At 48.3% G+C, this 23,472-nt stretch overlaps 1 protein-coding gene across 2 annotated transcripts in view; it reads left to right on the forward strand.

Moving 5' to 3' along the window:
- Nucleotides 1-2,607: 2,607 nt before the first annotated feature.
- Nucleotides 2,608-23,472, forward strand: part of PLEKHF1 (pleckstrin homology and FYVE domain containing 1) — a 100,356-nt gene continuing 79,491 nt past the window's right edge. The window contains exon 1 of one of the 2 annotated variants that reach the window (XM_085639785.1): nucleotides 2,608-2,847. The gene's annotated coding sequence lies outside the window, so the exon portion shown is untranslated. The remainder of the gene's footprint in view (nucleotides 2,848-23,472) is intronic. The other variant, XM_085639786.1, reaches the window with a different exon arrangement.

The raw sequence follows: 23,472 nt of genomic DNA on the forward strand, positions 1-23,472 counted from the left end.
TTGCTGACTTTGAAGCTGGGAAACCCAGGTTTGAACCTCGGTGTTGCGTCCACATCCTGTGATTCTCGGCAAATCACTTAATCTCCCTGTGCCTACTAAAACAAGCATTGGCATAGCCAATAGGTCTTGCCTTTGGGACCTTTTAAGTGTTTTGCTTGAGCTATGGGGGGGGGGGGGGGAGGTAAACAAGGCACCACAGACTGAACGTAAAGCAAACAGCTGCCCAGGCTTTTCGCTGAAATTATTACAACTTATTGCACAAGGAAGTCGGTGCTGGCAGCCCCGGGTGCTGTGTGCTCCAGATTTGGAACAACAAATGAAGGTCCCTCGGCTGTGCTTTGAAAGGACCATTTGGCAGTTACACAGCCTCCTCCACAAGCAAACACACACAGGCAGACACACATGCAGAGAGGCAGCCACACACACTCGCAAACCACACACACTCAGAATCTCACTGAGACAGCAGATACACAGCCAGACAGAATTACAGACACGCACAGAGGCAGACACACGCACTTATACACACACTTACAGACACACATACATACACACTCGCACCTAGACACCATAGCTTCCAAGGTTTCAGATGACTATGTGTGACATTTTCATAATTGCAGTGTAATTATGAGTGACATTTCAATGTCTATGAGTGACACTTTTTCGCGAGCAAATGAAACATATAGGGAAACTTATAAATATGAGACATTACACCCTTTGAGCAACAAGAAACTCTAAGAAGTCACTGAAGACACAACATTCGTCTCAAATTATTTCATGCATTCATTCACTCTTTGTGGATGTAACAAGTTAACCTACACTGCTGCACGCATGACTTTTTTGTGCGTTTCAAATGAGTGAAATATAAATTAAGAAAACTATGCCTCTTACTCATGTTGGTGTAAACTAATTGGAATTATGGCCTACTACTATTAAAACACATGCCAGCTGCGGTCAGAGTGAACTTCAGTACAGAGTCAGAGACTTAGTGCCTGACTCCCCCGGCTGCCAGTACACAAGTGCCTGGGGGAGTATGTCTGCCTGGCAGAGCGCTTCACTTGTGACATTGCAGTGGTGCTTGTGCTGAGTGCCCGTCTCAGGGCTGCTGTAAGTCCACCTGCATGAGAGTCTGCTAGCTGCAGACATGAAGTCGTTAGAGTTGTCACTGATATCTGGCGCGAGAATGCAGCATACCAACTGCTCTCTGGACCTGACCATGGCAGGCTCAAGCAAATCAGGAAAGAGTACATTCACTGCTGCTGCCTGCTGCAAAGCTAGTGGGCCTTTTGTGAGGGGCTGGAATGTCTGCCTCGTGGCAATTCTAAATAACCGTGCAGCGAAGTCACTGGACAGGCACGCCTTGCCAGAACATATCAACAGGCAAGGTGCTGCCTCATGGATCCACATGTGCCTGGCACTGTCTGCATGGCGATTGCAATTATTTTATTACCAATTGAGCAGCCACGAGCGCCGATAAGACACGGTGTAGTAGACTAGTATTGTAGGTCTTGCTGCTCAGCAAGAGTGGAATGTTGGTGCGTGGTTAGAACGGAGTGTTGGAATGCCTGACGGTGAGGATCAGTTGAGGACGGGCTGAGAAGCAAGTGGGCTGCTCCTGGTGAGGCCCCCCTTGATACTTATCTTCTGATTAATAAAGCATTCTTCATATGCTACACCTCGGCTACTTCCAATTATTTCATCATATTACATCTGGCGACGATCCGGAAGAACCTGCCTGTGCTGCCTTAACAGATGGTTAAACAGAAAACTGAAATTAACCAAGGTAAAACACCTATCTTGAAACAGTAATCTACGTACTTAAGAACCTGACACCAGGGGCCCCACCAGTGACCACCATCAGTCGCCCGCTGAAGTGTGTCAGGACTCGAGGCTCTTCCTGCTACCTTCCTCACCTACAGTTTGCCGGTTCCTGCCTTTGGATCTTTATAGCTACCGGACCTGCGCCTGCCAGTTTCTGGGTTATCGGTCACTCTTCCGTCAAACCAGGATCGGTATGAGAGCTATCTGAGGAGAGTTCAACAGATATGGAAAACCAGAGCTCTAAGGAGAGTTCAACTGGTAGAGAGTACTGGCAGGCATGAAAACGATCTCCACGTTTTGACAGTTCAGAGGGCCGTGTAATTTGTTTGTCGCATGCAGGAGTGAATGGATGGTCGTTGCCACCTACTGGAGGTAAAAGGAACTTTTATTCGCCTGAAAACATATCCCCTTACATCCTAGTACAAGTGCTGTTGATCGATTCGAGGAGTGAGACTGTCTAATTTCGTTTGCTGTGGTTTAGCACCCTGGTGAGCAGTTCGTCTGTGTATGCATTTTGGGCACTTCGTTTTATGAGAACCTTCGCGCCCACTTTCAACCCTTGGGGTCTTTTGGAATCATTTTTGGGTTTTCCCAGTGTTGACCGTGAGTACTTTGTTTAGTTGTTTTATTTCTACGCATCGCTGTGGAGCACCCTAAGGCAGTTAAACCGCCGTCTCAGTTTAAATGTAGCACGAGCTATACTCAGTGCGCTTGAGCTCACCTGCATCTCCTCGCGAGGCGTTTCTGCTTCCATGACGATCAGAGCTGCTCCTGGACGCCTGTGTGCACTGACACACCGTGAGCCACCCGGGGAGCGTCAAGAAGAGTGCCTCCATATTGTGTTTCCACCGGAGCTCTGCACTTTAGCCCCGCTATCTTCCGGTGTTCACCCAGTAGTGCTGCTCTGCCAACATTCCCCAACCACGTTTGTTTTCCGTTTGGGGGGACAATAACGTTTTCTTTTCCTTCAGTGCAGCACTAGGACATCGTACTCTAGTTTTTCAAAGACATGCCTGCTCAAATGCTCTGGTGAGTTACGCCTTTTTGATGCCAAGATCTAGTTGTGTCACATCATGGAGGTGAAGTGATTTCATGAAACACCTAGGATACCCAATGCCAATTTCATGATATGGCCAGCCTCGCTTATTTTCTGCAAGCAACGCTATCCATCTGGAGCAACGTTTCACGTCCCTTCAGAAGAACGCTTAATTCGTGCTTCTGTGTTGAATTAATATTCATCATTACATTGATGTACTGGTCATCGTCTAATCCTCTAAGGAAAAATATTTTTCTTTCTAGTATTGGTGTTGTTATTATCATTATCTCTCAGGTCCATCTAAAAAAGTTCATTCAACCATTCATTCATTCGTATGGCATATTTAAAAAAAAAAAAGAGTAGACGAGTTATTTATTTTAAAATTGCTGCAATATGTTTTTCCATTTCGTTGACATAGCAGTCTTTATGGACAAGGGTTTCGTATAGCTTTCTTCTTATGATATTGATCTGTTACATGTTTCCAGAGGGGAACTTTTTATTAGTTTAGGTATACGAGTGAATAACCTACAGTCTGTAACAAAAAATTTCATTATTTGAGGTATGCATGGCCAACAAAGTTTGTTGGTTCATAACATGTAATTTATCTGTTAAAAGTTCCAGATGGGAATGTTCATTAGTTTAGGTTTATATATAGCCTACTACAGCCAGTAACAGAATTTCTATGGTATGCATACATTGCCGTGTCATTTCACGTGTACGTGGATATGTCACATACGTTATTACTGTATAGTATTTTACTCATCTGCACAGAAATAATTTTCATTATTGAAGTATGCACTGGTTCATAACGTGGAATTTTTTCCTAAGCTAATTAATCTGTTACAAGTTCCTAATGGGAATTTTCATTAGTTTAGGTTAATGTATAGATAGCCTTCTAAATTCAGCCAGTAACAGAATTTTCATGGTACACATGCATTGCCTGTGTCATTTCACTTGTACGTGGAGATGTCACATAAATTATTACTGTACGTTATTTAATTTAACTACTGGATTATAATTTTCATTTATTAAGGTACACACTGTAATAGCCTTCGGCTATGTGGTCTTCCACTTTTGCGTGGGTAGGTCACTTTCAGGTATACACCTTGTAAGCCTACTGGATTTGTGATATTCAATTGTACGTGCAGATATCACTTGCTGTGTTTCTACTTCTTATTTCTTTACTTTACTGGATTTATTCACTTCTTCTCTTGGTTCTGGTACATGATTCCACACCTTTTTCTGTCACGTTAGACTTATTTTATAGTTCAACAAGGTGCAATTTTCACCCTTCTTAATATACTTTTTTTCACGGTCTTTCCTTATATTTTTATGAATTGCTTGATCTTTCCTACCTTTTTTCTACCATTTGCTATTTCTATCCTTCATTTGCTCCGTTAATGGGGATGAGGCATGCTATGTCTTTTGCTCTTAATTAATGCAATGTATTTTTCTTTTTTTATGAATTATTGCATGTCTTTTTCCTTATTCATATTGTTACTGTACTTACAGAATTCTTTTGTTTCTGTTTAAAAGGGGGAAGGTGATGTAGTAGACTAGTATTGTAGGTCTTGCTGCTCAGCCAGAGTGGAATGTTGGTGCGTGGTTAGAATGGAATGTTGGAATGCCTGAGGGTGAGGGTCAGTTGAGGACGGGCTGAGCAGCAAGTGGGCTGCTCCTGGTGGGGCCCCTCTTGATACTTATCTTCTGATTAATAAAGCATTCTTCATATGCTGCACCTCGGCTACTTCGAATTATTTCATCTTATTACACACGGGCTGACTCGGCTACCAATAATGATTTATGTCTTCTTTTGCCTGCACCAGAACCCGGCCCAAGTGAAATAAACGACATAATGCACGTGCCCCCCAACCCAGGAAGGAGGTTGGACATAAATACAGATTGTGACAGCGGGAGCCCCACGCTAAACGTTAGCTCTAATGTGGCTTTAAATGCCCAATTGTTTTTACTGGAAGCGGAGTGGACTAACCCATAGCTACCAAGGTTTCAGATTGACATGTATGACATTTTCATAATTTCATTGAAATTTTGAGAGACATGTTAACGACTATGAGTGACACTTTGTGACGAGCAAAATCAAGCAATGAAGACGAGGGAAACATATAGGGCGCCGCAGGCAGCTCAGAATGAAGACATTTTTTGCAGACATACATAGCAAGTGATTTATACGCCGAGCTCTGTCAGGCACACTTACTAATCCAACTCAATAATGGTGCCGAGTTAAACCGTCCTCATAAGGATGAAAGGAACAGCCAGCCCTGCTGAAAACTCAAACCAAACCTAATCTCGAGTGCCTCGAGGCAGCCCTTGAGGTTACAAATTGTGGGAACTGCAGATGTCAGCGCATGGCCATGTGCCAAGAGGCCACTCGGTGTGACGCTGTACTCGTCAGTCCGCACTCACTGAGTCTCCTGAAGAGCTGTCGCATGTGCAGTCTCACTGCCTCAAGTATGCAGCGAGTCCCCCCTGCACACCCCACTTCCAAAATACATATCTTCCGGTCGGGAGTGTTTGGAGATAAGCCGAGCCAGAAGGAAAACCTAATATTTCTATTTCAATTTAAAAATAAATTGCAGAGAGCGAAGTTACTGAGTCACTGCATCTCATGAGGGCAGCAAGTCAAAGGAAGACAGGCAGCCTGACTACATGGAATGTAAGGCTGCCCGGGGGGGGGGGGGGTTGCGCAGCGGCCCGCCCCCTTAGAGGGCGGCCGCCTTAGTGCCACAGGAAGGCACAGGGGTGGGAGGTCAAGTCCCTGGGCTACTCCAGGGGAGACCCCAACAGATGGCTGCTTCCGGCGGGGGCGGGGAGGAGACAGGGGTACATATTCTGTCTCCGCCCCCTCCTCGCCCTCTTGTCCGCTCGTTCGCCTTGCCTTGCGGGTCGTGCGTCGTCTTGTTGTTGGGTTCCTCAGGCCTGGTCGGGCTAGCGCGTCGTTGACATCGGTGAGTGCAGCGTAGACCCCCCCCCCCCTGTCCCGGGAGCTCCCACAGGGTACAGGGGCCCCCATGGGGGGGGGGGGTGGCCAGCTCGTTGTTGCAGGACCCGCCGGGATGCGGGTGCTCCCCACCTGTGTAGGCGAGTACACCTCGGGGGGCAGTGCCGTGCTGGGCCGGTTTAAGTGTCCCCGTGCTGTCCCGGGTGCTCGCGGCACTTTGACGGTCACCTGGGGTCCGGGGCGCAGCTGCGGTGCGGACGGCAGTAGTGGCAAGGCGGGTTTTGAGCGCTAGCTGCAGCAGGCAGGAGCGGATCGCCGACTTGGGTTTGAATGCCGGCTAGTACGTTTGAATCGAGTTGGGATGCTGCTTGGGTACAGGCCCATCTCCTCTCTGCAAATGCTGTGCATTGTCCGTTTTGTGGTGCCCCGGAAGCGGGAGCAGTTGCCCGGGAGCTGGATCCTCTCGCGTGGCGTAGGGCAGCGCCCGACTAGATAAATATTGCAAGTATGATTCCCTCTAAGCAGAGAAGAGCGGATAAAAAGTGGGTTCGGTGAAGCATTATTCCGGTAGTACCTAGTGTAAATGCCGACATAACTGTGAATAGCGCTGATAACATAAACCTTTTTTGGGGTTGAACTCTTTCTTCTTCTGCCTGGACGCCGTTTACTTGGTGTTCTGATGGGTCCATGGTCTGGCGTCGGTCCTTCCGCTGTCGGGTCCTCGCGTCAGCATTTCCCGGTGAGTGCAGGGGTATTGTTAACCCCCCTCCCACAGTCTTTCACCGGCAGTCTAGGCTGTGCGGGGGACAGTCGGGCGCCGTGGCAGTTGTCCCCAGGCCCCATGAGGAGTAGGGGTCAGGTTTTGCAGTGAGTGCTTCCCTGGTTGCCCATGTGGGATCCTTGACTGCGAGGGCACATCCGAACCCTGACCATATTTTAAGTAAGCAGCCGACGCGCCGCCTACGACCTGTGAATTGTATTAGTGTCTCGATTTTAAAATTACTTAGGTCATGCCAGAGTTTCTTATAAAATTGTTAATTAAGCCCTTACCTGAATTAGCGAACGCGCTGCCCTGACGCCGTTGCTAGCAGCGGCTGTGTCTGCGCAAACATGCCTGTGAGTAACCGCGTGAGCCGGGATCTTACTGAGATGGCGCCAGAAGGGCTCCTGGGCCTTGCACTTTTATGGAAGTGACCGGGGGTCAAGTTTGAGAGTGGAAGAAGCGATCGGAGGACTATAGGAGAGAAGGGGCAGTACTGCGGCAGTCAATGAGTAGGCCTCAAACCGCCCTGTGTTCTTTAGTTCGTCTCTGGGTTGTCATTATCCTTAACGATCCGCACCGGGCTGTCCAGCAGACTGCTTTTCTTGCTGGTCTGTTTTAGATCCGGGTAGTGCGCACGGCTGTTGCAAGCTCATGTGATGGACTCCGATGTCCATCGTAGGTGGTGTTTATGAACGAGAGCGTTCACTAGTCTTGTAGAAGTGTGCCATATTGACATCGTCCCTATATCTTAAGGTGGAATATGCATGTGTCCTACATATTCGGGGGCTCTACAAATTGGTTTGCACACGGCAGGCGGAAAATGACACAGGGCCGCCCTTATAATTGTAATTGTTTTGAACGCGATAGCGTGTGGATGTTGTCACAATCCTTATGTGAATCTCCTGAAATTAGTTATTTAGGCATATTGTTTTTGAGGTGGGGCGGCCTGTTGCGCACGTGGAGCGTGGTCTCTGGGTGGCGGGCCGTTAGCAGCGCTGGCGGTCCCACACATCCGGGTGCCAGGGTCCTCCCGCGCGGGTGTGGTAGTGGATAATGACTTGAGCGCGGGTTACCACCCGGGGGGGCGGCCCCCGAGGCAGGGCTCTGCTGGGTTAGCATGGGGTTCCACTCGCACTCCACTTTTGGTTCGTATTCAGACAATCCATGCCTACCACTTACGCTGGGGTGAGTCGCATTGTATGGGGCCGGCTAGTAGTGGAGGACTTTTGTTCCTCAGCCTATCCAAGGCTAGAGTTGTAAAATGCTCAAAAAACCCCTAAGAAAAAGAAGACCTCTGATGTAATATACAAGATTATTCCGTATCGAAGCCCCTTTTTTGTACAGGAGGGTGTGGTGCCCCTGAAATGTGCCCTCTCGAATGATGTCTCGTCTTCACTGGAGTATGGTTAATAGTATAATTACCAATCCCAGTGTTATTAAGGTTATTGGTCCAAAGTGAAACCATATTGCTAAGCCGGAGGTTAGGAGAAGGGCTGCATTGGCTCCTGGCTTGGGTCTACTATATGATAGGCGTGTGCTTGGTGTGCCATTAGACGTTTTCTTGTAAATAGAGGCTTAATAGAAGGACGAAGACGTAAGCCTGGATTATGGCCACTGCAATTTCTAGGAGTGTTAGCAAGAACAGGACAATTATTGTAATACAGAGATGGCTGGCATTAGGAGCATCAAGTCCAAAACGGCTGTGGAGATTAAGTGAATAAGCAATTGGCCTGCTGTTAGGTAGGGCGGTGCACCGGGGCCCAGCGCACCAAGTGCTTGCTTCTTGGGGGGCGCCAGGTTTGGAAGTTTATTTCGCTTCTTGAAGCACCGGATGCTGCGTTCCCCCCGCGGCGATTCCAGGCCTCACATAAATATCAAGACAACGCGTGTGCTTCTTTCTTCCTGGAGAGCGAGCAGGATTTGTATAGTTGAGGTTTTGACTTCGGTGAAGTTCGTGCAGAGGGTTAATATGCCTGCTGCATAGAACGTGTGCCAAGTAGATTACAGAGTGCGTATGATGTAAATAGGTCAGCAGGTCACTGTTTTCAAAAGAGGCATCCTTTGGTTATTTGCAATCTATAACTTAAAGTCCTAATATTCAACAGTGAGCTACAAACGTTTATCCCAGAACTGCATACACATCGCAAAGCATACAGTATTAGAACATTGATTATTGTGGCAAAAGAGTTAACTTGGCCAGAAAGCGACTCTGAGCTTGTGATTTTCCGCACTAAACAACCTTTAACTATATTGCCTACCAGTAGGGATGACATGAGACTCATACACCTTGAGTCCTTTGGCTTAGGTAACATTTGTGATACACCGATTCACACGCATATGAATTATTGGCTCTGCGTAATGTGTGTGCGATGCAAAGTGTTCGGACACCCTACAATGGTAGGAGTGTCGCTATATACTAATTCAATGCAGCTGAGTGTGGTTAGGGAGACTTGGTCACTGTTAAAGGGGGCTAGTGAGAGAATGCGTGGTGAAGGTGGCTTTGGGGGGTGCCAACAAACATTGTTGCACAAGGCGCCACCAACACCTAGGCCGGCCCCGGGTTTTACCCCCGGCATCTCCAGTTCTATCCGGTTGAGGGGTGGGACCTTCGCCTGGCTTGGGCGCCCCTCCTGTCCGCGTGCCTTGCAGTCCAGGTGCCGGTGCTCGCCATGAGCGCATTTCATCCATATATCCAGCAGCAATGTGTGCGTGGATGCGTGCACCAGTTATGGATAATTTTAATCAAGTCTAAGCAGCCTTGGTTGTGGAAACGTGCTAGCGCTGGACGCGGGTTTCTGAGCAGCGGCCCGTGCACAGGCACACATTCATTTACAAATTAAAAACTGGTGAATAGCGACAACAGTCCAGGAGCTTGGCTTTTGCCTGGTCTCAGCGCGGTTTCTCCTGCGGTCAGGACAATGCAGTGATAAAGTGTAGTTTGGTAGACAGTTGTAATGGGGATGCAACTTCTAAGTGACTGATTAGGATTTACACAGCCTCATCATTCCGCAACGGAGCTACAGTTGTTGCTTAAGTTACGGAGGCAACTATCCCAAAAAAAAAAAAAAAACTGGGGCCGCACTTGCCACACTCAGGCACTATGTGGTTAAGAGTAGGAGGTTAAGGTATATGCCCAACAGGTTACGATGACTATGGAATTATATCGTTATTGGCGTTGAGTTAGGATCGGCGGTGCTGACGGTTTGCCTCTAACGGAAAGGGAAGAGCTGGGGGGGGCCTTCCTTCGGAGGAGGTCACGGTATAGCCTGTGCATTTCCTTCTTCCTCGCCTTTTATTAAGGGCTCCTCCGGGTGTTGTGTAGAATTTGCTGTCTGCTGGTGTGGGGATGCCAGCCCAGCTTTCGTTTCGCTGCTAGTCTGACATGAGGTAGGACAGCCCTCGGTTGGCCATGCAACTGAGCTATAATGGGGAATTAGTTCACTGCATGCAATTAGCAGCACTGATTAGCCAATAGAGGGGCTTGTTGTAGGTAGTGCCCGTGTGTAGTAAATATAGGGATGTCAGGTAACTGGAGTCAGGTTTAACGTTTCAACACCTTTGCGTTCACATACTTTTAATGAAATGTATTTCTCAATGTGCATAGATTAACGCCATGAATGGTGATCAGTCAGGTTCGCAGTAAATGTTGTAAATAGACCTGGTGAAGCAATGATCTGCCTGACCTTGCCTGGGTCACCAGTAATGACTACGGCTCTCACTGTTGGTAATACACATCCTTCTCGGGATGGGCTCGGGGCCCGTAGGTATCCCATGCGCCTTCTGATTCTAATAATATTTACACTGCAAGGGCTTAGGAGTGTAAAACTTTAGTAAGTTTGGCTAGTAGTGTTGATGACCCGGCCTTACCATGCCTGATCGGAGGCATTTTCCAAAGAGGATATGCCAGTCAGCTCCTGAGGGTAGGATGTCCTAGCGGCAAGGAACAGCTAGGGTGGTTTACGTGTGCTTCAGCAATCAAAAAAAAAAAAAAAAAAAAAAAGTTTCAACGGGGGCCCTGGCTCACACAGTAGTGGGCAAAGATCACACACGCCACAGGTGCCGAGGCCGGTTCTGATGCCTGGCGTTGGGCTCCCAGGTTACTCCTGAAGGGCTAGGCCTTCAGAGGCTGAAAGGATGTCCGGTTATTTTCCCGATGGTTATACGATTGTTTTTTTCCGGGGTTATCCGCGGGTGTAGAGCGTTAGGCGCTTGTTGTCTTTTCATCGGGTCGTTTTGATGTGGGACGGTGTTTTCTTTGGGCACAGCCACGTGGTGGGTTTTTCTGTGTCGGACTGGGGTTAGCCTCAGTTAACCTCCCTGTGTGTCGCACACGGTTGTAAGACGGGGGCCACTAGCCCTGTTTTGATTGAGTTGCTACTACTGTTATTAGTATTAAACACATCAGGTACTCGTTTGAACCCAAATATTGGTACTCTAGGACGCATGTCCTCCATCACACACATCTTCAGACCAGACTGCCCCTCCTCTCCCCCCCCCCCCCCTCCAATTCTTGGAGCAATAGGGGTCCAAATACTTGTGGGGTTGGCAGGCTTGGACAGAGGTTGGTGGCGAGCTCCCACATCATTCGGTAGGAGGATCTCGAAGAGTCTTTGGGCAGGTCATTGGTCGCTCCCCCCGCTGTATTTGCTGTCATCTTATTCTCACTGGAAACCCCTACTCCTTCACGCCTATTGTAAGCTGAGGATGCTGGTTGACGCTGTTGGACCTGCTATTAGTTATTACACACACCTGTGTGCCTTGGCATGGTTTGTTTCGCATCAGGGCCAGTTTGGGGTTACTGGCGAATTGTTTGCTCCAGGGCGGAAGCGGGCGCTTCTAGAACAGGGCTAGATTGCTTAGGCCAGGCAGCAGGACAAAGGTCTTTTCGGCACTGGCAGAATGGTGCAGGCTGCGAAGTAGTGCCATTGCAGAACATAGATTTGTCAACATTCTGCTAGGAAATGATGAGCAGCAGTAGTTATTGAACCATGGTGAGAAATTGTTGTGGGTTTCGTGCTCAACAGGAGCAAGGGAATTGCATTCGGTTCGCAAGCTACAGGTACGGTCTACAGCACCAGAAACTGTAAAACTGCTATGTTCGCCCGGGACTGGGCTGCCAATGTCATCTAACTTTACATCCAGCCACTAAGTAGGCAAAGACATACTTGCGATGGTGCAAAGGGCACTCAGCAGTAGAGTTAGTTCAGTGTTATCTTACCCCGATATAACGTCAGTGATAAAACGTAGGTTGTGGCCACACACGACCAGGCACTCTAGGGCAGCTGGGGCGGGAGTGTGCCAGTGCCAAGAGGGTGCGGGTTGCCTGGTTAGGGCGGCTGGTTTGGAGGGAACACTAATACGGATCGCCACAGAGCACATCTTGCATTCATAGAAGGCTGAATTGATACTTTTATGGCTTGGTGCCAGTTGCTTTAGTTATGCGCAGGTTTCTTGGTTGTGTCAGGAACATTCAGAATGTTGTCATGCTGTTCCAGGTGTTTTAGCTCAGGCATGGCCAAACATGGGTTATAGGCCGGTGGTCTGCCCTGGGATTCGTGTTAACAGGCAGGTGAAGCAGCAGAACTTGGAGGGGCTTGGGTTTGACCTCTGGATACTAGGGCGGAGCCTGGTTGCTCACTTAGTAGCCCGCCCTTGAGTTCGACGAAACAGGTACCTCTGATGCGAGTATCGGTACCGGGTAACTTCTCCCGCCCTCCAGCACGGGCGGCAGCTATGCAGGTTGGGGAAGTGGCCTTCCAACAGGGGTCTATGGCCCAGATGATTAAGGGAAACACCGGGGTAACACTTTGGGCTACAAATCAGCAGGAGAACAATTGGCTTTCCCAGTATTCAAATAGAGAAGAACTTTACACGTTGTTTTCCTCTGTGGTCACTCTGACCTGTCTCTCCCTGGTACACTAGCAGAATTTTGGGAGGGCAAGGCTTTACATTTGGTGGTGACTGATGGAATACGATGGGCGTACTCCAACGGAGTGAAAGAGGAAGTAAGGCAGGCTTGTCAACTCTTACCTCCTCCCGCATGGGCACTGCCAGGCAGGAGTGTCGTGTCAAAGGGATTGTTCTTTAGCCAGGCAAAGGCAACTTTGGACCATCGCCTATTTTAGGTTAAGGTCATTTCAGTCAAATCCACGGGGGAGTTTAGAAAGGATGGGGGAACCTGTCCTGATGGTGCACGCTGGCCGCCGGCCCGGTTGGGCGTAGACTTGTTTTGGCTGGACCTGGGAGAAGCCCGGTATCAGTATGCTGTAGGTATAAGGCCTAGCGGGAGCCATGCACAGTTGCGCTGAGCTAGAGGTCTTGGCTTCATCAGGCATGGTCTTATACACGCCAAGTCCACAGGGTGCCTGGAGGGAGATGGGGTGCACCTCTCTAGTTTAGGCATGGACCTTTTCCTACTGGACCTAGGGGAAGCTTGGGCGGCAGCAGGTTGTAAGTAAACAGGTCTACCTTGGTGGGGGGCCCTGGTAGTGACGGTGGCCACTCCCAAGGCTGTGGAGGAGTTACAGGGCGATCCAGGGTCTGCACATACCAAGGGGTACATCATGCAGCAGCACCGCGGGGTGCTAAGCCAGGATACCCAGGGATGTTTTAGCGGGTCCCCTGGAAGAACGACGGTGCCCCGTTAGCCGACAGGCGGTTGTGGGTCTGAGCAACCGGGGGCTGCCATGTATGCTCCGCCCACCCATCACGGGGGGGCGTGTAAAGCAAGTGGACTGGTGGTCCACGGATGGGAGGGGCGGCCCCTCCCAATATTTGGTACCCACCATTTGGCGTTGCCATGGTGACTCTAGGCTTATCAGACGGGCAGGCGGCATAGGGGCTGGCCTGCCCTGGGATCGCCCGTAAGATAACCCACCATGGTTGCATATTGGTTATGCTAATAAACCTGCAGCAATATTTCTCCACTTACAATACAGTGTCGTGTGTTTTATTTATGTACTTATGTGTTTTGGGACAACTGTTGCCGATATTGGCACTATTAATAAACTAAAACAGACTTGGATGGCTAGTGCTACAGTCTGAACTTCAATTTAAAATACCACTGCGCCAATTGAGGTTTTGCCGCCAGCCTCCAGAGTCCTCCACAGTCCAGAGTCTAGGCCGCTGCAAGGGTCACATTCCGTCTCCCTCACCTCGGGGGCAATTGAATTTGCGAGGGAGGGGACGGAGGTGGCATCGGTTTTAATTCTGCAGCTCAGCTGACAGTTGAGCCACGACGCGGCCGGTGGAAGCACTGAGGCAGCACCACGAGCGGCATGTGCAAACTAGCTAGCCACAACAAACTCTGGCACTGCTGCCTGCAGGACGTGACGTCGTCCCAGTGGCGCCAGAGACAATACCACACAACTTGACTGGGCTTTGTCATGTCTCGGTAGTAGCCATTGGGCACTACCTCGACATGACGTCACAGAGAGCCAGGTCGCAGGACCCCGATCATAAATTAACATTGTAGCAGCCTGCCAGCAGCTCTTGCTCAGCTTCTAATGGCAGTGACTCTTTCCCTATAATGCGTAACAATGCATTTCAGTGCGGTGATGGGGAGCACCACACTGAAATGCGTTAGGCACACACCCTGGGATGGAGCTCTCCGCTTCCATGAGGAGTGACGTCTGGTTCCAGAAAGTAAGCCTGGCCCCGGACTGCACGCAGTGATACTGTCCCCGAATGCAGAGGTCAATGCTTCTAGGCACTTTCTGGGGAATCGGAACTAATTTTAAAGTTTAACAAACACTCAGCTAGCTCTGTGCTTTACTCTACATTTGAGAACTAAATTGAAATGTATTGAAGATCGAAGAAGAAACAATCGTGGAAATATCGCCCTTTGAATCCAGAGTTTGAAGGGAGGGGTTAAGGTGGGGAGGAATGTGTTAATGGGGCCGTTGCAAAGGGCCGAGCCTCTGAAAGCATGTCTTGTTCAAACATTGGTGACTTATCTGGAGGGCTTGTTCGTGGGAAGCGAGGCTGGATGTCGCCCGTGAAGCACTTGGTGGGGTCTCGGTGCTGGGAATAGCAACATGTTCTTGGTCTCCTGTCAGGGCGAGATGGCCGTGCTGTCGGAACTCTCGGTCGCAGTCCCGAAAACAGCTTCCTTCAGCTCCGTTGTTTATTCCTTTCAAGCGGTATGCAGCCGAAGCCAGACCACAGGCGAGGATGTTTCTTACTCTACAGGCAAAGGGATGTTCTAAGTAGTGTGAAAAGTCACCTTTATTGTGAGAAGTCTGAGCTGACAAGAGTGTCGCTTTACTAAATGTATCTAACACATTAACATCCATAACCTCATCTCATATGTTCTTCCCAAAGAACCATCCCCTTGGACATATGAGCGGCTTTACCAGGGCACAAGTCCTGTAAACAAGAGGGTTTTCTTCCCTTGTGGCAAGGAAGAGCTGTGCTGGTGCGATCTCCGTCTGTCTTTCAAGCAGTTTTGCAAATGTGGAAAACAAACACCAGCCCGGGAGTGGTGCGCATGCTGTAAGGAATGCAGCTGCCATCGAAACCTGAGCCAGAACAGATGGCACCCTGCGCGCTCCCGAGACCACTAGGCCATGCGAGTGCAAGTTTTGAGGCGAGGCGGGACATACTCGAGCCTTTGGCCATTTGCTTGCTTTGTTTTGTGGAAGCCTTACGCAAATGGCCAATCAAATGCGTGGCCTGACAATAAAAAACATGAGGAAAAGATGTGTGAGATGGAAGTCCTTACTAGAAGTCTTGCAGAGCAGCAGCGCATGCACGCTGCCTTAGGCGAGACCTAAAAAGAGGGCGCTAACCAAATGAACAAGTAGTCCAAGAGCACACAGTATAAGCAGGGAAGCCCTGATTTACACTTGTTTTCTGGTCTACCCCTTTATTTTTGTCTAGTTTCAGTTTCGTAGAAAGGGCATTAAGGCAGCTGGAAAGAGATTATCAAAATGCATAAATAAATAACTAATGTATAAGCAATGGGGTGACCCTGTGTCCCTCAGAACCTGGGTAGGATTATTACAAAAAAACAATGGTTCTGTCGGGTTTAAGTAAAACAATTGCTTTGTTATGCAAATGAATCAAGAAATAACCACACAAACTAAAAGTACAAATCACGTTAACGCTAGATTTGGAGGGTGTGATGTCGTTCTTTATATAAATTTCAGCATTTATATGAAAACACCCATATCACTTGTAACGCAAGGTTACCAACGAAATAAACTGTAAAGCAGTGAATCAGTGACAAGGTGAAAAAAGTGACAAATTTGTGCAAGATATGTACAGTGATCAAATACAGAAGAAACATTCTATGTACATCATATACAAGAGGTGGGCCAGTATCAAGGAAAATCACAATGGCGCTGTTTCATGAGTAAATCAAAATACATTCGGAAAACAGGTCTTGAACTGGTCCTAGCAGTTATCGTCGACGTTTCAACCCAATATAAGCGAAATTAAATCGTCATGCAGGGTCTTCATCCTGGACTCTTCACTGTCAATGACGCAACAAGTCAACCGAGTTTTGAATTGGAAGTCGAGCGATCATGACTCACGCTGCTGCACCTCCTCTCTTAGTCCTCCGACTAAGAGAGGAGGTGCAGCAGCGTGAGTCATGATCGCTCGACTTCCAATTCAAAACTCGGTTTGAATTTCTGACGTATCCCACTCACCGGACGCGGTACGCCCGTGGAGAGACCACATTTGATGAGGCGCTCTGTCTTTTGAAACACAAACAACTGATTGCCAGGCCATCCTAGACCACCGGCTAGGTTGCCATCGCTTATTTTAATGTCCTGATGAAGACCCTGCATGACGATTTAATTTCGCTTATATTGGGTTGAAACGTCGACGATAACTGCTAGGACCAGTTCAAGACCTGTTTTCCGAATGTATTTTGATTTACTCATGAAACAGCGCCATTGTGATTTTCCTTGATACTGGCCCACCTCTTGTATATGATGTACATAGAATGTTTCTTCTGTATTTGATCACTGTACATATCTTGCACAAATTTGTCACTTTTTTCACCTTGTCACTGATTCACTGCTTTACAGTTTATTTTGTTGGTAACCTTGCGTTACAAGTGATATGGGTGTTTTCATATAAATGCTGAAATTTATATAAAGAACGACATCACACCCTCCAAATCTAGCGTTAACGTGATTTGTACTTTTAGTTTGTGTGGTTATTTCTTGATTCATTTGCATAACAAAGCAATTGTTTTACTTAAACCCGACAGAACCATTGTTTTTTTGTAATAAATAAATAACTAAGCAGGATGCTAAAATAGAACCAGGTTTGAGTCTGGCCGTCAGCTCAAAATCTTGTGAACCTGCGCAGCTCCACTGCCTAAAAAAATGAATACAACCTTGTGTAATGCATCAGTTGCTCACGTAAAGTGCTACAATACCTTTGGGTTGAGTTTGCACTATATAAAACTGCAAAAATAATAATGATTTGGCTGTTTACGTCCATGGATTAGATGAGAAACTAGGGCTTTTGGTTGGCAAAATTAGGAAACTAGTAAATTCTATAAGAAAGCCTATTTCAATTTGGGACTCACTTTTTGGGGTTGAAGTATTGTTTTGCTTTAAAATGGTGAATGAGGGTAGGGTAGTGTGTAGGTTGTTTTTTTAGGGGGGGTGAGCACCTTATAAAGACTGCTTGGGTTCATGAAAATACATTGTTGACATTTTTCGAAGCAGGACTTTGATTGGACCTGGACTGTGTGGAGGAGTGGAAGAGGGTTAGAGGGAAGATGAAATCACTGCCTGTGGGAAAGTGCAACAGCAGCTATGTGATTTAGACAAGATTGTTTAGGTTAAGGACTAGTCTGTGCATTGTTTACATTATAAAGATGGGCAAATGGCTACACCGGTGCACCTCTGCAGTCGCTGGCTCACAGCAAAGGGGTCATATGTAGGCTAAATGAGGGGTCGACATTTTGTGCAACATTCGTGATTTAGATCTAAACCAGAAATCAAATAATGAGCTTTGTTTACGTTGCGTGTCATGCAGGGAAATATAAGTTGTTCAGTATAGAGGATCTCTTAAGAAAGGCCAGTTACCACTGTTGGCATGGAGTCTGCACTGACAGATTTCCAGGAAGTTTCCCACGCAGGCCGTGTCCAGAATGACAGGACGTCGAGCTGATGCCAAAATCCCAACCTAGTTTCCCAATTCTAAAATCACAGCCCTCACTGCAATGCCACATCCTCTCCTTGCTGTGCACTGCAGCTAGGAGTAACCCACAAGTGTGTGGCACCAAAGGCAGCTGCTGTAACTCAAACTGCAGATAACCAACAGACAGTGTGTGGCACACACCGCCACTATAGTTTAAAACAAAGGGTAATTTAAAACAAACTCCGTGCACTGCAGCTGCAACTGATCAATAAAGAGAGCGGTGTCCTAAGCAGCCGCTGTGTTTTAAACATGAAGGCTGTGCACTGCAACAGAAAATAACCAATCAATCAATCAATCAAACATTTGTAAAGCGCACTACACACCCGTGAGGGTCTCAAGGCACGGGTGGGAGCAGCTACTGATCGAACAGCCAGGTCTTTAGGAGTCTCCTGAAGGTCAGCAGGTCCTGGGTCTGTCGTAGGTGGATGGGGAGGGTGTTCCATGTCTTGGCGGCGAGGTGGGAGAAGGATCTGCTGCCGGTGGTTGTTCGGTGGATGGGTGGAATGGTGGCAAGGGTGAGGTCAGCGGAGCGGAGCTGGCGTTTGGGGGTGTAGAAGGTGAGTCGTTTATTGAGGTATGCTGGTCCGACGTTGTGGAGTGCTTTGTGAGCGGGTGTGAGGAGCTTGAAGGTGATCCTCTTGTTGACGGGAAGCCAGTGTAGGTTCTTCAGGTGGGCGGTGATGTGGCTGTGGCGGGGGATGTCAAGGATGAGGCGTGCGGATGCGTTTTGTATGCGTTGGAGTCTCTTCTGGAGTTTGGCCGTGGTTCCCGCGTAGTGGACGTTGCCTTAGTCCAGCCTGCTGGTGGCGAGGGCCTGGGTGACCGTTCTTCTGGTTTCGGTGGGGATCCATCTGTAGATCTTGCGAAGCATACGGAGGGTGTTGAAGCAGGAGGAGGAGACGGCGTTGACTTGTTGCGTCATTGACAGCGAAGAGTCCAGGATGAACCTCAGGTTGTGTGCGTGGTCGGTGGGTCTCGGCGCAGTTCCCAGTGAGGCTGGCCACCAGGAGTCGTCCCAGGCGGAAAGGGTGGAGCCGTGGATGAGGACCTCCGTCTTGTCCGAGTTCAGTTTCAGGCGACTGCTCTTCATCCATTCGGCGACGGCCTTCATGCCTGCGTGGAAGTTGGTTTTGGCGGTGGCGGGGTCTTTGGTGAGGGAGAGGCTCAGTTGGGTGTCATCAACGTATGAGACTATGTTGAAGTCATGTGATCGGACGATGTTGGCGAGCGGTGTCATGTAGACGTTGAAGAGGGTCGGGCTGAGGTATGATCCTTGGGGTACGCCGCAGGAGTTCTTGGTGGCTATGGATCGGAATTGAGGGAGGTGGACTCTCTGGGTTCTGTCGGTGAGGAAGGAGATGATCCAGTCCAAGGCTTTGTCGTGGATCCCCACATTGCAGATGCGTGTGCGCAGGATGTGGTGGCAGATGGTGTCGAAGGTGTCTGGGAGGTCCAGGAGGATGAGGGATGCAGTTTCACCGTTGTCCAGCAGGGCCCTGATGTTGTCGGTGGCGGCGATGAGGGCGGTTTCGGTGCTGTCGTTACCGCGGAATCCGAATTGGGACAAGTCCAGGGTGTTGTTCTCTTCGAGGAATTGGGTCAGTTGTCTGTTGACGATCTTCTGGATGACTTTCGCCTGGAACGGGATCAGAGAGATGGGCCGGAAGTTCTTGAGGTTCTTTGTGTCTGCCTTGGGTTTCTTGAGTAGGGCTTTGATCTCTGCTTGTTTCCAGCTTTCCGGGAAGGTGGCAGTCTCGAATGAGCTGTTGAAGATCTTACGGAGTTGGGGTGCGATGATGGAGCTCGCTTTGTTGAAGATGTGGTGGGGCCAGGGGTCTGATGGTGAGCCGGAGTGGATGGTGTTCATGGTCTTGATGGTGTCTTCGTCGTTGACGTGGTTCCAGGAGATCAGGCGGCCGGTGTGACTGGGGGCGGTGAGTCTGGGTTGTCGGCGGCTGTTGGAGGGGTCTGGGTGTTGAAGCTGTCGTGGATGTCTGCTATCTTGTGGTGGAAGAAGGTAGCTAGAGATTCGCAGAGGTCTTGTGATGGCAGGATGTTGTTGGAGCTGGACCTGGGGTTGGTGAGTTTCTTCACGATGTTGAAGAGCTCTTTGCTATTGTGCTATTGTGCTTTCAAAAAGAATGTTGTGAACTGCACCAGCAAATAATCAACAAGTGTGTGGAGCCATAAGCAGCCACTGTAATTAAAAAAATGAACTTTAACGTCACAGTAAGGAAAGAAAGGATCATTTGCAAAAAGATTTTTAAAGAGATTGTTTTACATAAAGGAAAGAATTAAGTTTAAATTTGTGCAAGGTCTTTATAAAAAGACAGAGATAGCTTAAATATATTTTTTGATTTTTGTGTGATAGGTACAAGGTAAATATAAACCATTTTCGCTTTAAAAAAAAAAAAAAAAAAAAACAATTACAAAGGCTCAGGGTCTCTTTGGGTCAGAATAATTGGGATGATTGCTATCAGATGCACGTCCCTGTCATGGGAAAGGAAAAACAAACCCCACACTGTAGTTGAGATCGGGATAATTGTTACCAGATGTCCCCATAAACAGAAAGAAAAGATAAGGAAGGGGCCATCACAAGCTTCTCAGTATGATGGCCAAACAACATGTTCACTAAGTGAAATAGCCACAAGCACACAAGGAAGGGACACTTGCAAAACTACACCAATAAAAAGGCTGCATTTCTTAATGGCACAAGCAACAGCCAATCAAAACATTTTTAATACCCATAGAATACAATACAACAGGTCTCGCAGACAGCGCAAGCGCTGTCGAGGCTCAACCTAAAAATGAATGTGTCTTTGTGTAACGTAACTGGTGCTCATATAAAGCACTCCAATGCCTTTGAGTCGAGTTCGCGCCATATACATCTGCACACAAAAAAACACGCACAGATGCACACGTTTGCGCACCCACAATCGTTTTTTTTTACTTTATACCTAGGTACATGTTGAAGCTTAGCTTAGCTTTTTTTCTCACTGTCCTGTTATTTAGGTCTCGCGAGCCAAAGGCTCGAAGAGACATTTTATATGTGGGATTTTCAAAGTGCTACCCACAGTCTTTTGGCTGGCCTAAACCTTGAGTGCACGATCACCTGCACGTGCACAGCTGCTCCTCTGCTCATTGCATTCCCCCCTCCCTTCTCACCCAGCCTTTTGATGCTCTGCTCGATTACTTTCACTTTTGCCGCTTTGATGTTTGATCGCAAACGCGATCACTTCCGCTTGTTTTTTATTCTCTGGACAAGCATGGTTCCTTTAAGACGTCCAGATGGCTTTAGGAGGGCGGACTATTTTATGGCTACTCATCATTATTACCTCGAACAAAACAAAAACAAAACATGCTGCCCCTTAGGTGGGCTTTGTCATTTGTCAGCCTAGCGCCATTTCTGGTAAGGACAAGTTCGGGGCGAGTGGGGTACAGCTGCCTTCTTACTAAAGTTCGTGTCTCCCTAGTGGACACATGCTATGGGAAGGAAGCTTTAATTTAAAGATTGCACCTACAAACGCCTACCAATATTGTACCGATTCTCGGAGATGCTTTCACGTAAGAGCAGATTTCCGAGCACGCTGACACCTGATATATGTGAGCAGCCTGTGTTTTTCAACATGTGCATCGGCGGGTTTACAGTACTAACATGCCGCTGCCTCTGCATGGGTGCCGCTGAGTGACACTGCTGTGACCTCTGCTGACGAAGAGTTTGTTGACAGTGCACACTCTTGGTATCATCCTGAAGCACTGATAAGAGAAGGGAAAACAAACAACCGAGAGACCCTCTAGCACAGCGTGACCAGGTCACAGCAATAAAAGCCGGCACACCTTGCATTATAAAAACAAGCATTTACAATGCAATGGTCTCGGCATTGGTAAAGTTAGAGCTATTGGCATTGCTCATGACATTATTTTTGTTTATGTTTTTGTTTTAAAAACATTTAACCCCTTCAGCGCGGCGCAGATTTCCGCGCCACGCTGAAGATTCCGTGCGCGGGCGGGGCCATGACGGAACGGTTCCGTCATAAGCACAGCCCAACCGACGTGCATGACGGAACCGTCCCGTCAAGCGCGTCGAAGGGGTTAAAGAAACGGCATTGTCATGAGCAACGCCAATAGCTCTAACTTTACCAATGCCGAGACCATTGCATTGTAAATGCTTGTTATTAATCCCTGACAGCAAACACCGACGGATGCAAAGTGGAGCCCACATAAGATCTATGCAGGCGGGAAACTAGAGCCAAATTTTGGGGGGGGGTGAAAAAGATTTCGGGGTGGGGCTACGTCTTCCAGCCATAGGCAGAGTGGCTGTAAAAAGGGGTGGAAACACAACAAAAGCCTCATTAATGAGCAAACGGTCTTTTAAAGACCTGTGAAGTACTCTGGTCTGGCTGCAATTAGAGGGACGCCAGCCCGCGAGGCTGTGTCAGCCGGGCTGACACACATGGGGGGGGGGGGCTGAAGGCCGGTGAGCCCAATGGGTGTTGCGCGCCTGGATCTATGTGTTATGTTATATGCATCTGTACAGCACAACACCAACTGCACACCCCTTTCACGCTAACCATAGCGTGAAAGGGTACCTTATGTACAAGGCAGCGCTAAGCCTCTGCCTTGTACATAAGGCAAGGCCCCTATCTGTTATTACAGTTGAGTTCTGATGTCATTTCTTCATAATAGGTGCCTGGGTGCATCACAAGTCGCCTATTAGCGACAGAGCTAGGTGTTGTGTGACTCTGCTTATAGACCCCCCTGGATGCAGTGTTTAACCCCAGTACTGACAGACCATAGCAGGCGGTGTGTAAGCATAGCACGGCCAGGCCCTAGCGGTGAGATGAAACCTCCAACGATGACAGACTCCACCTGACGGGAAGGTGAGTAAACCCCAGCGCTTGCAGAGTCCGGGTGAGAGGAAGGTGTGTTACCGCAACAGTGTCAGACCCTGGGGAGGGGGATGTGTGTGCACCCAGAACGGACGGAGCACAAACGAGTGTAGTGCGTTACTCCGACAGTCCCTAAAGAAAGAGAAGCGTTTTACACCAAACGGCCAGCCCCCGCCCCCCGGAGGGAGGAGGGTGTCCACGGCATTGAAATCTCCCTTGGTAGGGAAATTTGTGTAAACCAGGGACTAACCAGGGACTAACTGGCACCTGAGGAGGGGAAAGTATGTGCCCCAATCAGTGACAGGGAAGGTGCGTAAACTCACCCACCATCTGCGAAACTCAGATGAGGAAATACCCCAAAGCTATCAACCAATAGGGAAGTTACTGCAATCTGCACCGTAGCTTTCTCGCAAGCTGTTCGCATCGGCTGATCAGGTTTTGTTGGGCAGTGCCAGTAGTTCAGCAATTGTCCCACCAAATTCAAATAAATGTAACCCATGTCCCAGCTTTTCAGAGCAGTCAACTAAACACAGAGGGAGAAACGCTTCCATGCGCTCCAATGCAAGCTTAGTCAGCAGCCCTAAACAGGAAGCAATTTATTCATATAACACAGATACTGCTGAGAGTTAACACGTTTGATTTAATTACACTTAATGCCTCTGCATCTGTGTTGTCTATGTTCGCGAGAGATGTCACGTGGTGCGCCTCTTGGTCCAGGCAAAATGAGAGTCCTACTTCTATGGTTGTGGACTGTCCTGGTTTTCAAGATCGGATCACCGCATATTTGAACATCGGCTTGCACGTAGGTTTATTTTTTCTTCTGGCTATAATTAAACGCGGC

This window comes from Triturus cristatus, chromosome 12 (genome assembly GCF_964204655.1).
Source record: "Triturus cristatus chromosome 12, aTriCri1.1, whole genome shotgun sequence".
In the NCBI taxonomy this organism is placed as follows: Eukaryota; Metazoa; Chordata; class Amphibia; order Caudata; family Salamandridae; genus Triturus; species Triturus cristatus.